Source organism: Osmerus eperlanus, chromosome 27, assembly GCF_963692335.1.
Source record: "Osmerus eperlanus chromosome 27, fOsmEpe2.1, whole genome shotgun sequence".
Lineage (NCBI taxonomy): Eukaryota > Metazoa > Chordata > Actinopteri > Osmeriformes > Osmeridae > Osmerus > Osmerus eperlanus.
In genome coordinates, this window is record NC_085044.1 from 4269779 (window position 1) to 4286779 (window position 17001).

Consider the following 17001-nt stretch of genomic DNA (forward strand, 5'->3'; position numbering starts at 1 on the left):
ACACAGCAGGCTGATGAGGAGGATGTTGGGTCTTTCTCTGAAAGCCTGGTGAAACATTGATGAATTTTTGTGTGCCGTGTTTAAATCCATGATGAGAGGAGCCATAACCCTGCTGTAACCCTTTTCCCCGAGTCCGGGACCAGCTGCAGAATAGCTCTGTACAGGGACTGACTTTTGTACGGTGAAATGTGTCCTCACCATCTTAGTCTTTCGAAAAAGTAATATTGAAAAACAAAAGTACAATTGAAGGGAAAATTCACTCAACTGAAATTGGTATGGACATGGCCAGCCGGGTTTCATTTTTCATGCGATTGGGTTTTTGGTTCAGCTGCCTGATGTCCTAGATGTCAGAGGCAGGTGTGTCTTTGTTTGAGAGTGCTGCTTCAAAAGGCGGCGAGATTGAGTGTGTTTTTGTGTGTGTGTGTGTGTGTGTAGTGTTATATGTGCATGTGTGTGTTGTTGTCTGGCCAGTACTGGGTACAAAGTTTGGTTTACGTGGAACCGGGAACACCTTGTGACTCTGGAAGCCCCATCTTCCTCTGGCTCGATATTAATTTGTCCCCTCACCTGTTCTGGACTGTTTACACCACAACTTGTTGATTGCATGTCAGCCTTGATTAATTGTGTGTTGCTTGGTTAAGTGTGATTTGCTTTGAAGGGAATTATCAGTTGATGCCGACAGTTTAGCCTATGGTACAACCAAAAGGTTTCAACATATACCGTGTGTTTGTTATGTTGGCACTGCATTTTCCAAGGAAATTATGAATGGATTCTTGTTTTTTTGATCATGCGATTGGCAGGAACAGTAAGTGGAGTCGTGTTTATTGTTAGTTCTGTGAAGACACAGACATTTTGCAGAGTAGGCCAGAAAATGCACATCACTGGCTGTGCTCCGCGCTTCAAATAGCATCAGCAATAGATGCCTTCGTGTCACGCGCGAAACAGTGCCTCAGAGAAGCATCGTGACATGGTCGTCTGCAAAATGTCCAGGAGGTAGCATCATTACGTTAGGTATAATCCAGAACAACAGGGATTATTTTTAAAGACTGGTGAAAAAAAAACTTCTGTTTGATCCTTCATGCTCTTGTGTGCTCTTAAAGAGCACACAGTTTGTAATAGGGCAGAGGGAGATTTAACAACAAGTCGAGCAGTGTAGCTACAACAATGGGCTAGCGCAGCCCAACTACAGTACACGTTTGAGTGAAATCTCTCTCAGGCAGTCCCGGCTTGTCATGAGAATTTCTAGTGAATATTGAACCGCTGATGAAACGAAGCACAACATAGCTCCTTGTGGCCCTAGAATATGCCGGGAGTTTCCCTGCTCTTGGACATTATTCACATCTTGCCAAACTCACTCATTTGTTTGTCATGTGAGAAAACGGTTTTGCGGGACAGCGAACTACTGTAGCCACAAAGTTGTTTCAACGGGTTGGTTTGTTTACCATATAATAGCTAGGAAACATAGTCATGCAGTTTGGGCTGCCTCCTCGGGTCACAGACCGTCAGTCTGTCCTTGTATTTGCAGGCTACGTTATAGTTATACCTCGATTATGTGTCAGATGGCTTTTTGAGGACACTGTGGCGTTGTTAAAAAAGGACTGTGGCAAACACTGGGGGCGATGGATTGGTAAAAAAGGTAGGTGTCTAGTATGGACGGTTGGAGGAGGGAAGTCGGGGGTCCAAATCCTGGTGTACGGGTGTGGTGGACAGGCATTTTCAGACGAATGCTTTCAGCCACGGCACTGCCGACCGTTCTTTAGCAACCCCTAAATCTTTTCGTTCTTCTCTCAGCACTTCTATCCCCAGCGCTAAGAGACTGGCACCGAACCCATGTGGTACAGCGAGGTGAAGATTCGGAGTGTGAGACTGTGATTTCGCTCGGCGTTAATTGAGGCTGGCGGGGAGAGAAAAGATAAACATAACCTGTGGTAAGGCTTCTCCTCAACCCCTTATCAGTACAGAACCGAAGCTGCTTTTTAAGAGCTCATTAAAAATTGAATTTCAAATCCTCTCCATACCTTCGGTCGAGCCGCCCCCATCGGTTCTGTCAGCGCGGCGTAATGATATGCAATTTACGGTCCACGGGTTGGTTATGTAATGCTACTGGGAGTCGTTTAGTACTTAGAAAGAGAGGGAGTAACAGAGAAGAGAGAGGAGAGAGAGAGAGAGAGAGAGAGAGAGAGAGAGAGAGAGAGGAGAGTGAGAGAGAGAGAGAGAGAGAGAGAGAGAGAGAGAGAGAGAGAGAGAGCAAGAGAGAAGAGAAGAGAGAGAAGAGAGAGAAAGAGAAAGAGAGAAAGAGACAGAGAGAGAGAGAGAGAGAGAGAGAGAGAGAGAGAGAGAGAGAGAGAGAGAGAGAGAAAGAGCGAAAGAGACTGAGAGAGATGAGAGAGAGAGAGGAGAGAGAGAGAGAGAGTAGAGAGAGAGAGAGGAGAGAGAGAGAGAGAGAGAGAGAGAGAGAGAAAGAGAAAGAGAGAGAGAGAGAGAGAGAGGAGAGAGAGAGAGAGAGAGAGAGAGAGAAAAGGAGAGAGAAAAGAAGTGCACCAGAAGGGTGCAGAGAGAGAGAGACAGAGAGAGCCTAACCTCATGAGGAGGGTAAACAGGAAAAACAAACCTGCTTTTCCTACTAATCTAACCGAATGGTCCTGCTAATGAAGTTGCTTCCCCGCGGCTCATCTCCTTCTGCCCTGGCATCCTTGATTGGTTTTGCCTGATTGCCCCAATCACAGACACAGAGCGAGAGGGGAGAGAGATGGAGAGAGAGAGAGAGAGGTTGGAGCCAGTCCATTCAAAAAATATGATCTTGGAAACTTGTCCTGATGCAATCGGCTTTCGTCGATCGGGCTGTTTTGACGTGGGGGTAACGTCACCCTGCGTGACCGCCGTTTGGCCTCTGTGTTCGATGCGAGGGACTGTATTCGTGCGTGGGGGTGGGGGGGGGGGGGGGTGAGCCCCTGGGTTGTATTGTAAGTCTACTCCAGCTCCAGAGTAGAAAAATAGATAGACGTACACTCCTACACTGGTGTGTGGATTTTCTTTGCAGGGTGGCACCACTCTCCAGGAAATGATCTCATGCTACGAACGGTTCCCACACAAGTGAGCTTTATTCAACCCAAAGCAGCATGAGCAATGTGTGGGGTCATGTGTGTAGGAATTGGACATCATTGATTGATTTTGCAGCTCATCCATGCATTATTTTAATGCGGGTCCTAATGTTGGTATGAGTCGTGAAATAAGTAGTTAAGTCAAATAAAATGTCAAAGATCTATATTGATCGATATTTTCATGACGACAGCCCTCTCCAAGATTTTTACATTACATTACGTCATTTAGCAGACGCTCTTATCCAGAGCGACTTACAGTAAGAACAGGGACATTCCCCCCGAGGCAAGTAGGGTGAAGTGCCTTGCCCAATGACACAACGTCATTTGCCACGGCCGGGAATCGAACTGGCAACCTTCAGATTACTAGCCCGCTTCCCTCACCGCTCAGCCACCTAGGCCGACTTGGGCATGGACACGAAAGGGCTCCTCCGTCCACACGGAGCCATGGCCCGACTCAGCCATTCAGCTTCATGCCGAAGAGTCTGGCCCGAGTGTGAAACCCTTCCGCGCTTTCTAATCCCGTTGTCCAGCTAAGAGGTGTCCCCCTCTGACCCCCAGGCCAACGAACGGCGACGGGATGAGCTGCCTCCCCCCGAACGAGGCCCTCACAGCTGCACTCTCGCTCCAAAGCAAAGCCTCTTTCGCTTCGCGCCCGGTGTTCCACTAAAGATATACAGTTGACGACTTTGGTCGCTTTCAATTCCGACCGCGCGAGCTCCGGCCGACGGCCCGCCACCTACTCTCCTAAGCGCATCCCAAACGTGGGAGGAGGGGGGGGGGGATTTGAAGGGGGTGGGAGGAGGGCAGGAGGGAGGGAGGTGGTTATTTTCAGCTCGGGTGGCGTGCTAGAAGTGCTCACTATGCCCAGGGAGGGTTTAAAGCCTTCTAGTCTCTGTAGGAGACCTTCCTGAGGTCAGATCAGTAAGACCTTCTTACTGGGGGGTAGGGGGGCTCAAGGCGGGGGGGTGGGTGTGCTCACTCAGCAGAACAAAGAGAAGAACCGATCGGCTCAATAACCTTCTGCTGCGCACGATAACTCTAACCCTGTGAATGGAGGAATCTCCTCGCTTCTTTACTAAGGGATGCTCGTGTCTGGCTCCGGATGCAGTGAATTAATCTTTGAAGGTGATTTCGTGACGGTGAATGCTGGTCCTGGCTGTTTCATTTCAGTGCGTCTGATGAAGTCCTCCTGGAACCCGCCGGAACGTCACATTTCTATCTAGTTCATCAGTTCAAGCCCAGTCGTGTTTCCTTACTCTGACCCGCTTTGTGAAAACCATAGCGTACCGACACAATTTCTTGATAATAATAAGCTCTTTCTAAGTTTTAGATACGTTTTTAACTCATCTGTCGGAAACACCCTTAAGAAGTGGAGTCGAAACAATCTTAATGTCAAGCACCACAAGCACAGCGTCCGAAAGGAGCATTGTCGGATGCGCCACATGGCCGAATCATTCAGAGGATCTTTGGTTGGAGTGTCATTAACCAGTGGAGGACATTTTGCATGGCTAGCCTTTGTGATAAATGCCCCTGATACCTTCCTGGCACTAGAAGGCCACTTTGGGTCTAAATGTGGGGGCCCAATTCTGTGTGAAAATTGGAACTGCTTAAAAGACAACTGTGGCAGGAGAAATGTGGCTCTGCTGTTCCTATAATTACCGGGCCTTCTTTGGTCTTATTACGGTTGACCAGTACTGGGTGAGAATTTGCATAACTGGGGCAGTTTGAGCATGTCATGTCTGTCCCTGGTACAATCTTGGTGTAACAGAGATTGTTGTAACACAAGTTGCAGGGGGTAGTAGAGGGAATTGACACTTATGCTTTATGCACTTATGCAACCACTTACCGTAAACACTAAACAAGGGTATTCTGGCGCAAATTATATTCCTTCTATAGATTGTGGCGGACATTGTAGTCCTCTAGGCGAGAAAATTGATGTTTGGCAGCTCTGGCCCATACTCAGCCTACCTCATAGTGTAATGTTGACTTTCAAACCAAAACTAAATGATGATTTAACCCTGGAAGCGACAACCAAGTCCGTTTTATTGTACAGCATTGGAGCCCCAGGGTAGAGGACTTAGAACACTCTAGAAGCTGCAAGTGTGTCTACGATTCAGTGAGCAAGGGGATTAAGCCGTCACTCTGGTCGAATTGTGAGCATTAAGCTGTGTGTGTGTGTGTGTGTGTGTGTGACAGACGAAGAGAGAGACTTTTCAAGTGTTCCGAAACCCACAGGGGTTCATTTATGGGAATGTCACCTGAATTTCTGTTTAACTTCTAGGAACAGATTTATGTATCGTTGAGGTCACCCCGACCTCTTGCCATCATTTCCGAGTACTTTTCGTACAGTACAAACTCACAAAAAAAGCAATGACATGCATTTTAATTTAGATTGTGGCGGCAAAAAAATTATATTGGGGACACTTTGAAGGGCCGTGATCCAATCATGTGTTTCATTAATGTAATGGGAGGCTTAGTGGAGCTACTGAAGACGATACCTGAACAGCCACCCGATAGCGTTGTGCTATGCTATGCTATGCTATACTATGCTAAGCTATGCTAAACTATGCTATACTTATATAATCTGTCATGACAGATACAGTAGGTAATGCAGAATTGATGCCTGTACTTGGTGGAGGTGCACTATTGGTAGTGAACTAACGAGAATACATTCTGAAATACACTGGGTTTGTCAGACAGAATAGACCTCAATGGCCAAAACATTGTAATACAGAAGTATTATTCCAGTGTCCAGGGATTAATTTGAATTCTTAGTGCACAGCTGGATAAAGGCTTTAGACTGTAGACTTTACTTTCACTGCCTAAACTGACTTCTGATCATTACACAGTCATTTCATGAAAAACCAAACAAAAAACATCAGATATTCCACAGTTACTGTCCAGGGTAGGTGTTCTAAACCTGCTGGTTGTGTTGACCTTCACTTACCACACACACACCTCAAGTATTACACCTGGTGGGTGGTAAGAATCTGTGGGAAGGGTGAGCAAACTCCTGCAAGGGTCACTTCGAAATGTGTGGCCTGGGTTAGAGTCAGCAAGTTTAGAACCGGACCCCTGCCACTGACCTCTACCTACCACAGGCACTGGTGTGTGTGTGTGTGTCAGAGAGAGAAGGAGCGAGGGCAAGCGAGAGCCAGCGAGCGTATATATGCGCGCGCGTGTAGGTGACTCATCCGTTCAGTGGTAGAAGCCTCCGGGAAGAGATATATTTATACTTGTTAAGGTATCCTGGCGGTTCTGCAGCATTTGCCAGTTTCCAGTGCTGACAGCAGATCTCTCCACACAGACGCTTATGCACATGCGCACGTTTGGGAAGATGGCAGTTAATTGCACTGGGGATTCTTCCGTTGACTCTAATAAGCAGTGCAATGCCATGTCAAATAAAGACAACTCCATAGGCACCTTTAGCCCCCTGAGATCAGATTCAGAATGTAATTCCTACTGATTGTGGTATTTTGTTAAGAGCAAGGTTAATAACGAGGTAACATTGTTTTTTTCTGAGTGTGTATGAGTGGGGAGAGTCTCTCAACTGAAGAAGGAGGGCAAGTTTTAATTTTTTAGGTGTAACTGTACATGATTAGTTTCAGCATTTGACTCTTTCCAACCGGCAAGTCTTTGTAGGTTTTCTGAGAAAGAAGCCATCTTTATCCAATGTTCCAGCTCACTAATTGGTTGGGGGAAATGATCTTGCAAAGCATTCAACAGGTATCGATTTGGAAGTAGGAGACTCTCTCCACTCTGTGCATGCTTTTGAAGACCATTTTCTAAACGGTATCGCAATGTCAGCGGGCGAGTCTCAAGAACCGTGTTCCTCTGACTTGCAATGCGGCACAAACTCCGGCCAAAGTCAGATGGAAGTTTTGCGGCTAATTCCCTCGCCCAACCACCCCCTCACGTCCTCCTCTCTCACATCCCCCCCCCTCCTCCTCCTCCCCCCTACCCTCCCTCCCTCCTTTCTTCCTTCCTTCCTTCCTTCCTTCCCTCCCTCCTTCCTTCCTTCCTTCCTTCCTTCCTTCCTTCCTTCCTTCCCTCCCTCCCTCCCTCCCTCCCTCCCTCCCTCCCTCCGTCCGTCCGTCCGTCCGTCCCTCCCTCCCTCCTTCCTTCCTTCCTTCCCTCCCTCCCTCCCTCCCTCCCTCCCTCCCTCCCTCCCTCCCTCCCTCCCTCCCTCCCTCCCCCTCATCTCCGTTTGCTACCTCTGAAAAAAACGGAGGGGATCCGCTCTCCTCGACTGCCGTTCAGCAACTCGCCGCCCCAATGGCCGGTTACCACGGAAACAGCACCAAAAATATATTCTATAGAGCATCTCGGTTACCTCCCACCTCATTCCGCCTCGTGCTCGCCCCCACACAGCTCCACGCTGCACTCCTCCATTGGGATGCATGCGGAAGACGAGACATCCGGCTTTCGTTTGGAAACTGATCTGATTGGCCCCCTGGCCGGCTCCGCCTATGGAGAGGGACTAGGAGTTGTAGTGACTGCTTCCATGGGACCTTACACGGAGCCTACTCTCTCCGAACCCGCTTTCGTCCCTACTCTGTCCGACGACACGTTCCGGAACTTCCGTTGAGCGAGCAGCACCTTTTTCGTTCCCCCAGGTTAGCATTAGCGCTTGTGAGCGATTTCCACACATGAAATCTGTTCCCCCTCGGTTTGGAAAACAGCTGTTGACACGTCGCCGTGTCACACACCGGGCTCATCACGACCGTTAGCCTGGTTCCACAGCGTGATTACTGCCCTCTAGTGGTCTCCTCCAAGGTTCTGCTGGGAGAAGCAGGCAGGGTTGAAGGGATCACAGACAGCTCCTTCACATGACTTTAAAGACATTACACAGAGTTGACATAGGCTGCATTTGTAGTCTATGATCAGACCTATGCAGGTACAAAGAACAATTAATATTAATTTTATATTTATATCATATTTAATATTATTATAAAACCAAAGTCTTGTGGCTTGTGGATCAACCATCATGTTGCTATTGGCTAATTACTTTGCCTGAAATGTACATTTTGTTACAAAATAAAAGACAAATGATTGACATTCTTTATAAGCATGACACTGCTGGAGAAGCTTAGCTTCTTTTCCTCAAATAGTATTTCATAATTGCTTGTTGAAATGTGCAACATGAGCGTTGGAACCTGCTGCACTAATTGTGGTTCTTTCCCATAGCAAGATGGTGGCAGTTTGTGCAGCACAGTTGGGGGCTGTTATGTAACAAGTTTGTGCGAAGAGAAAGAAGTGCTTTTTCATCCAAGGTGCCGTGCAGAATGCTGGAATCAACAAGCGCTTTCCCAGTGCAGGGCTCACGCACACACACACACACACACACACACACACACATGCACGTGTACAGCACGGACACACACGCCTCATCCTTCATTCCTTTTTTCCTCTGTGTAGTAGATGTTAATAAACCCTCGCAAGACTCAGTTCTAATCTCCTTCCTCCCCCAGTTGTCTCATTCCTTTTATCTCACGCTTCTCTCCCTCCTTCATGAACACAGCCTAACCGTAACATGCCTAATCTGCCAGCACACACACACACATACACACATACACACACATACACACACATTCTCTCTCCCTTGTCTTTGACAGATGAATCCTGCCTACTCGCTCGTCGGCTGTGAAAGTAACGTAGCGTCCATGCTTATTTCCTGCCATCTCTCTGGTATGAAAGTCCCCAGTTGGAGCCTTAGCACAAGGGACGCAGCAATCCTCTCCTCCGCTCCTCCTCTCCTCCACTCCTCCTCTCCTCCGCTTCTCCTGTCCTCCGCTCCTCCTCTCCTCCACTCCTCCTCTCCTCCGCTCCTCCTCTCCTCCACTCCTCCTCTCCTCCACTCCTCTCCTCCGCTTCTCCTGTCCTCCGCTCCTCCTCCGTCAGAATCCGAAAAGTGGTCAGCTCCTTCTGCATGCTCCCTCCCGTCAACTGCCATGTTTTTGGCATGCTATTGTGCACTCAGATCAGATTTAAAGGTAAGGAATTGTATCAGTGACGGTGTGTGTGTGTGTGTGTGTGTGTGTGAGGGAGGAGGGGGCTCGCACCGTGTGCATGTGCGGGCGTCGTTTCTGTCGCCGCTCCAACCCCCTTTCCCCCACTAATTGTTTGCTTGTGACGGTCTTCCCCCGAAATTAGACGGGGGAGAGATTCACTGTAACTAGGGGCGACTGTAAGATTAGCTGCCTTATTTCCAGGATTCTTCCTGATGCTTTCTGACAGCTTTCATACGAGCGGAATAACGGGTCTAATTATTTCTAATGAGGTTACCAGAAGTTTTGGGGGGGTTCCTTCAGTAGAGTTTGGCAGATATGAAAGAGCTCGCTAAACCTGGTTCTCCTCCAAGAACGCAAAAAGCCCAGCTGGGGAGTTCTGCCACGGCAATGAATCAGTCGAGGTTAGCTTGTTCCCCCCTTCTTCGAGACCATTGGCTTCTTTTCAGTGTGCCGGCGAAGAGTTTTATGCTCCGAGGCGTATATAGTAAGAGTTGGGAAAGGAATGTCCTTCCCTGAGGAATCCTACCTTCTCTCTCATCCTTCTCTTCCTGTTTCGGTCCCCCATGGGAAAGCCGCGTGCTGCTAACGTCTTGTCGTTGATGTGAGTGCCGGCGCCGCAGTTTTCTGCTCATGTGGCATCGCTGGGAATTTGGTTACGCAGGGCAGGAGAGGACAATCAGACGAATGCAGCGCAGGAATGAGTCATACTGTGCAGGACGTAGGATCGGTTCCCACTACTGCTTCCGAGGTAATGAGAGCCCCACAGATCGAGTGTTGACAGCTACGTTATGAACCGGTACACTGGGATGAGTGAGACTGGTTTCTGGGGAGCTACACTCATATTCCTAGACTGCGAAGAATTAACGGGTAACAGGCGTGATTTGGGTCAAGACATGGATGCATGTTTACCTGAGCGTCACTTAATGACATTTATTAATCCCAGAAAGGAAATTCAATGCAGTTTCGATGAAGAAAATCGATTCAAAAGCCTGTCACCTGTCCCGTCCATTTGGCAGTCGTGCTCCCTTGCGTATACAGGACCTTCACGGGGTCAGGCATCATCTTCGGGTGGACTTACTTTGAAGCTAATGCGAAGCGTAGCGGTTGTATTTCGAAAGATGATTCATCACATTCTGCAGTTCCTTGCTCCTGTCTGAGCTGATTAGGCCAGAACTCTGCTCTCAGTTCCAAGCTGTCCCAGCCTGGCTGGTTGTAGCCTTTTTCAGTTGGTCACCGTTTGAATATCTCATCCATTCATCGACATGAATTCATGTTGCTTTGAGCGTGTGATCGCTTTAAGATGAGGTGCTTTGGTTAGTTGGTATGCACTGTCTCTGTGCCGCTTGTACCTCTTACATCAAGCGACTGACTTTTTCTATCCCTAATGTTTAATTGAAGATGCAAGGTGGTCAGAAATAGCCACGCTGCTCTTCAGTCTATGCTAACTACTTATGCGCAAAAGCTGCAGTTGACATGTAGTCTCCCTCTCTCTCTCTAGTTTTGAAACGTTGTCGTTTTTATAGCATCCTAATGGCTATGACACCAAAAAAAGCCGTTCAAAGCTCAATGGACTTGATCGCAGTAGCAAACTGGTTCCACGGTTCCTCCAGTTCCTGAATCGACGTTCCCCCCCCACGCAGTGAGAGGGTAGGCTGACTGGCTGACAACACAAATTGGAGGGTTCCACAGCTTAGCAACCGTTGCTAACCACCACACATATATTCTCTATTCGATTTCTTTGTTCGTGTACGCAAAGCGTCTCGTGCTACACAGCCTTCCGTCGAAAGGCCCGTCGTTTTCAGCGAGTATACTCTGGGAAACTTCGGATCCGCGCTTTTGAAATGTATTTTTTAGCCGTATTGTCCTTTTTCACCCTGCCATGTTGGTTAAGTAGCCTAATGAGACCTTGAGGATCTGGGAGAACGGTTCCGGTCCCCTACCTTTTACCAGAGACACGAGAACCTTGTTCCAAGCTGTTCTCCAACTGTCGGGGAGAAAACGCTGAGTCGAGTGTTTCCCGCCGTAGCGAGGCCTCCTGGGAAGACCGCTTGTCCCAGCGATGTTCCTCCCGCCTGGTCCAGTCAGAGAGGGCGGGGCCAGCCGCCAGTGTGCTCGCTGCCAGGAGACACTTTTAAGCACAGCGGGGCTAAGTTGGGCCTAGCCTCAGAGACACTCGCACAGGCGTCGTGGTGTTCGTTTCCCGGGTGTGTGTTGCGTTGAGAACAGAAAGGCCTATCAACCCGGACAGGTAGACTTCCAACTTCACTGACCAATCAAGCGAGATGTTGACTTGCTGACACCGTTTAAAATAAAAAAAAATAAAAAATGTTTTTATTACATGCAAATAGCTTTTTTTGTTGCTTCATATTATGCGTCCAATACTATATTTATGGGTTTACCTATATTGGTCTATCAGCTCTGATTCATGTTTTGTCTCTAGAATATCTGGCTTCCTAGTCTCTACGACGGTACCTTTTTTACTCAAATCCAAATGTATTTGTATAGCCCTTTTTACACTCAAGCATGTCACAGAGGGCTTCACATACGCCCATAGAACTGCCCCTCAACCAACCTCAACCCTCGACCCTTTTACTGATATCCATTTCCTCCACCCCATCCACTGGTCATCATTCGACTAAATCGCTACATTTTATGATCTGCAGGGAAATTTGTGTGGATTATCGGTGCGAGCTGGGTACAGTCATGAGCATACGAGACACTTGTTCACAAAACGGCACTCACAATACTACATCCTCAAGACCTCCACGCTGCATCGACACTAGATCCACATTACATTGACACTACATGAACTCAGCATTGACACTACGCCGATGCTATATCCCAATTTCATTGATAAAGTGGCATTCCTTCAGATATTTCCCATCGCTCATATAGCCCGCTTACGTAAGTCCTCCAACCAGCACTTGTGATCATGGGATTGGGAAATGTGATCATTCCCTGGATCCGTTGATGCAGTGGAAACAGTGCTATATTGTACAGCTGCCTGAAACACAAGCTGGCTGGAAGCTCCTATTCTCACATGAGACAGCCCGAACCCAGATTGAGTGCTGAAGCACGTCGCCGACACCCAGATTGAGAATTGTCCTTTGCACATTTGGCAATGCTTGACAGTCTGCAAGACCACAAATCCTTTAAATGTTGTGGGATACATCCTTCTTACCAAAATCCCTGACTTCCATCCTGTTAGTTTGCCCCCGCATTCATTCATTTCCCATCTGCCCATCTATACACGTGCGCTATCTATGTCTCCCCCGATTGAGAAGTGGTGCAGCAGCATAATGCGTCTGGACTGCAGCGTCGCCCAGGCAGCCTCTGGTTCCGTCTTGGCTAGCCTCCTATGCTGGGCGGGGTGGGGGTTGGGGGGGGACTCTTTGCCGCAGAGTGGTAAGTGCAGCGATGGGGAAGCAATTCATTGCTGTCCCACATCCCAGCAGCATCACACACGCACACACACACACACACACACGCACCCACCAAGAGAGAGAGAGAGCGAGAGAGAGAAAATGAGCAGCCAGTCTGAGGGCTGCTAGAGTGCAGGCTGTAGTTTGAGAGGAGCGCCCCGTTTCCCAGCAGAGGGAATCCAAACACCCATGCTGAAGCCAGACATGCAGGAGGAGAAAGAGCAGAACGCCGAGGTAAGGCTGCACGCCGTCGGGGGGGGGGGGGGGGGGGGGGGGGTTGGGAGAGCCCCAAGATCGCATCCGTGGCCCCATTGTTTGGAGAAGGGAAGCGCAGACGCGTGTGTTTTGGAAGACGGACGCGCACCTCGACATCCCTAAAGTGCGAGGTTAGAGAGCGACAGGGGGAGGGGGGAGAGGTGATGTCGTGCGTGCATGTTTGGCGTGCAGGCGTGGTTTTTTTTGGGGGGGGGGGGGGCGCGTGGGTAAAAGGAAGTTTCACCTGTGCGTTTGGTTCTGTCACAGGATTTGGGCAACTGCAGCAAAGTCTTTAAACCCCCCCCAACCCCCCCTTTTCTCTTCTCCTGCTCCCCCTCCTCTGTCGTTACGAAGATTTATAGTCTCTCTCATTGGAGGCAGCGCTCTCGTCTGCATGTGTCTCGCGCTCCAATCTCAGGACTCCTTCGCGGTGTTTTGGTGGAGTTTGGGTGGCTGGTTGGCGCTGGTCTGATCTGTGATGCAGTGCTTTAGCGTGGAGAGTCATTACTACCAGTGTTATGATTTCCTCCGAACACACACACACACACACAGACTTTCGACTCATAGTTTGTGTGATGAGAGGAGAGGGCTCTGCCACCCACAGTCCCTGACATGTTTGGATGGGGAGAGGGGATGGATAGAGAGGGGAAAAGTGTCGGATACATGGAGGAGAGGGAAGAGAGAGAGAGGGAAGAGAGAGAGAGGGAAGAGAGAGAGAGGGAAGAGAGAGAGAGGGAAGAGAGAGCCTCAGAGGAAGTGAGAGGGAGTTGAAGGAGAGGGGAGGGCTCTGGTGTTACATTTCTGTCAGTGGAATGAGTCAATGGAAAGACTAAGTGATTGGTAGCGGGGGTAAAAGAAGACGTCTCTTGTGTGCAGGAAAAGGACATGCTGTTTGGCCTCAATAGAAATATCCGGGCGCTGTCCTGTTCTTTTTATTGGTCTGACTCTGGGAGACTTGCTCAGCAAAGTGGCGTTGACTCATTCAGAATATCTTTCCCCCACCGACTGTCTGCCACCTACCCCCCCCTCCCTCTCCCCCCCCCCTCTCCCCCCCCCCCCCCCCCCCCCCCCTCTCTCTCTCTCTCTCTCTCTCTCTCTCTCTCTCTCTCTCCCCCCCCCCCCCTCTCTCTCTCTCTCTCTCCCCGCCCTCCCTCTTTCTCTTTCAGTCATCCTCTGTTTTCTCTCTCTCTTCTCAGAATGCAGTCATTGTTCAGGAGTAGCCTCTCATGTTGTGGTCAGTGTGATTGGGGCTGTAATTGGAGGGTGGGGGGGTCGGGGGGGTGGATAGCTCCACATTCAGGGTCTCAGGGAGATCCGTAAACACGGTGGGCTCTCAGACGAAGGTCCCGGGCTTGTGCGTGGACACAACCCCCCCCCCCTCCCCCTTCCTACTTTCCATCCCAACCTGCGCCAAAGCAGTTTCACCCGCTGGATGACACTGCATCCTGGACTTAGAAAGACAAGGTGTGTCGGGTTTGCCGGCGCTGTCGTGCCCCCTGCTGCCCAGGCGAAACGCATCTGAAGTGTTGAGATTTGCCCCGTCGTACCTGTGCGTCTGGGTGGCGAGCAGGCAAATTAATTTATCGACAACTCTGCAGGGACACACATTGATGTAGACACCGACTCGCGAAAGAGGATTTCTCCCCTTACAGAGGAGAAATGGACAATAAGCACTTTCAGATATTGAGCTGCTGGGTGACCTTTGACATTGCTGAGCACATGACTTAGGAGATTGTAAATCACCAAGACAATCAGTAGAGGACAGTCCCTTTTAAGTCGCACAGCCGACCGTTCGAACACCTCTGTGTTTTCGGCCGCAGGTCACAGTCAGAGCTTGGTGCGAGGTTTTTCTGTAGATTGGATGAATCTGTGTCTTGAATTAACACGTCATGTTTCAGTGTAACGTGACGTGATCGTGTAGGTGTATCTACCGATGGAAATACAGGCACCATCTTGTGTCATTTACCAGTTTAATGCTGAAAGAACTTACTGAGAGAACTTATGTTCTTGGATTATCAGGAAGAAATGGCTAGAAATGGACACACCCACAAAGCAAAAACTGCACAGCACAAGCTGTGGTCTAGACACTCATCTGAATGGCATCCTATTTGGCTGCCTGGCGTATTATTGAAGTAAACTGATGCCAGGAAAGGCTTTGAAATATAATTTGGCTGACTCCTGTAAGAACAGAAGAGGCCCATGATGTGATTTCCTTCATAATTCATGTTCCCAATGGGAGACACCTTATCAGACAAGTCCGCTACAGACCAACTTCCACTCCAAAATACTGGGATGTGTGTAGAATTCAATTTGAGCACGAGTATATCATTGTATGTGTGTGTGTGGGTGGCATCAGTTACAGAGGATTAATGTCTTGGAGGAACATCCTTCCGCTCACAGAGCGATTCCTCACCCCTCCAAACAGTGACATCGCTCTTCTGGAACGCCCATCCACGTGTGAATCGATTTCCGACCCGCCGCGATCCTTATGACTTACAGCGAGAGCCACAAACACGTTTCGCTGGATTACCCCCCTTTTTTGGTTGGTGCCCTAGATCCTTCCAGAATGTTTGGAGTTGTTAGGAGTTTGGAAGTGATATATTCTTTCCCCGACCTTCTTTATAGCTTCGATGTGGTCAGGCGTTCGGTCCAGACTGTTTGGCTTGGACTGTCGCCACTCATTCCACTCCTTCCGGAAGGCTCTTTGAATCTTTGGAAGAACAGCTCCATTCTTTAGCAGGCCATGTTGAATCACGTCGAACCGAGCTCTCGTGGGTTTTAATTCCGCAAAGCGTGTGTTTTTCTGTTTTCTGGCGTCGTGTAAACGGCGAGGAGAACGTCGCAGGGATTCCTGCTTACTCACGTTCACACATCAGCCATGGTAGCTGTCGCCAGCGAGCGCTCTGAGTCACGCTCGCGCCGGCCAGCCGCGGAGCCTGTTGCCGTAGACATTTTTCACGTGAAGAGAAATCGGAGGGAGGGGGGTGGGGGGGGCGGGGGCGGGGGGGGGGGGGTTAGGGAGCTGACTTGGGCTCCTTTTGTTCTGCGGGGTCACACTGTAGTGGGTTTGGAGTTTCAGACAAGACTAGATATAAGGTATGTAAGGTATAAAAAAAACTACAACTAAAAACAAAGGTAAAGAGGTTCCCCCAGTTAGTGTTCCCTCTCAGCTTCACTGATACAGAAGTGTGTCTGAAAGTCCTCTCCCAGAATGCACTGCATTCTGCTCTTTCCTCTTCGATATTTTGCAGTGAGAAAGTACGCTGAATTATAAATGTCTTCCCTGGCTTCTTTGCTGCAGGGACGCATCTGCAGTGCTTATCTAGATGACTGAGTGATGAGGTGAGGCCTTGGAAGTATCCGAGGGCATCTCCTGATGTGACTAGGACAAGACTGGCCCGTAGCGATATTTGAATTAGCGCCACGGGTTGATTACTGTTTTTCTTATTACTTGCCGGGCTGAAGCGACAGGGTGCAAAGTGTCCCGTCATCCGCAAAGTTGTTTACCTCAAAGCGTCGCTGCGGGAAATCCTCACCCCAAAACAGGAAGTTGTTTGGTTTGGTTCTTAACGAACGCAGGAAGTCAGCGCTCAGCAATTTCTACGGCCGTTTCACATCACACTTGAACTCCGGTGCCCGTGTTTAAACCGCACAGTCACATTGCTCCACCTAATGGCTGATTGTGCTAACAACATATCAGAAGAACGGACTTCCTAATGGTTGCTGGGTGTGATCCTAGATGTGTTGAAGGCAGCGTCTTTATGAAGTGTTTAGTGACGCAGGGGTGTGTGCCAAGCACCTGTAGCTGTCGTTGATGGGATTTAGAAGTTAAGAGGACCGTATAACTGGACACTTTCTGTCAAAGATGCTATGGGGCACTAGAGAGTAAACAGTTTAAGACAGAATTCTCTTTCATTTCATGAGTTCAGAACATTTCGTGTTAAAAGTTCTCAGCCGTATCTGTTACCACATAATAGAACATAATAGTAGACTGGATGCCAGTTTTCATTGGCTGAAGCTAGGAGCCTATTTTTGCAACAATCTTCCATGGTCATCTTACTGCCCTTGGGTTCATGTGTATGCATGTGTGCGTCGTGTGTGTGTGTGCATCGTGTGTGTGTGTGTGTGTCCTAAAGTAACCCGGTTTTTCAGGGCTCTTGGCAGAATGTACGGTACAACATCGCACTGCTACCACGATTCAGTCAACCTCCG

At 49.0% G+C, this 17001-nt stretch overlaps 1 protein-coding gene across 1 annotated transcript in view; it reads left to right on the top strand.

The window, feature by feature from the left end:
- LOC134013546 (disks large homolog 1-like) overlaps positions 1 to 17001 on the top strand; it is a 49448-nt gene that overhangs the window by 20655 nt on the left and 11792 nt on the right. The gene's annotated exons all lie outside the window — the stretch shown is intronic.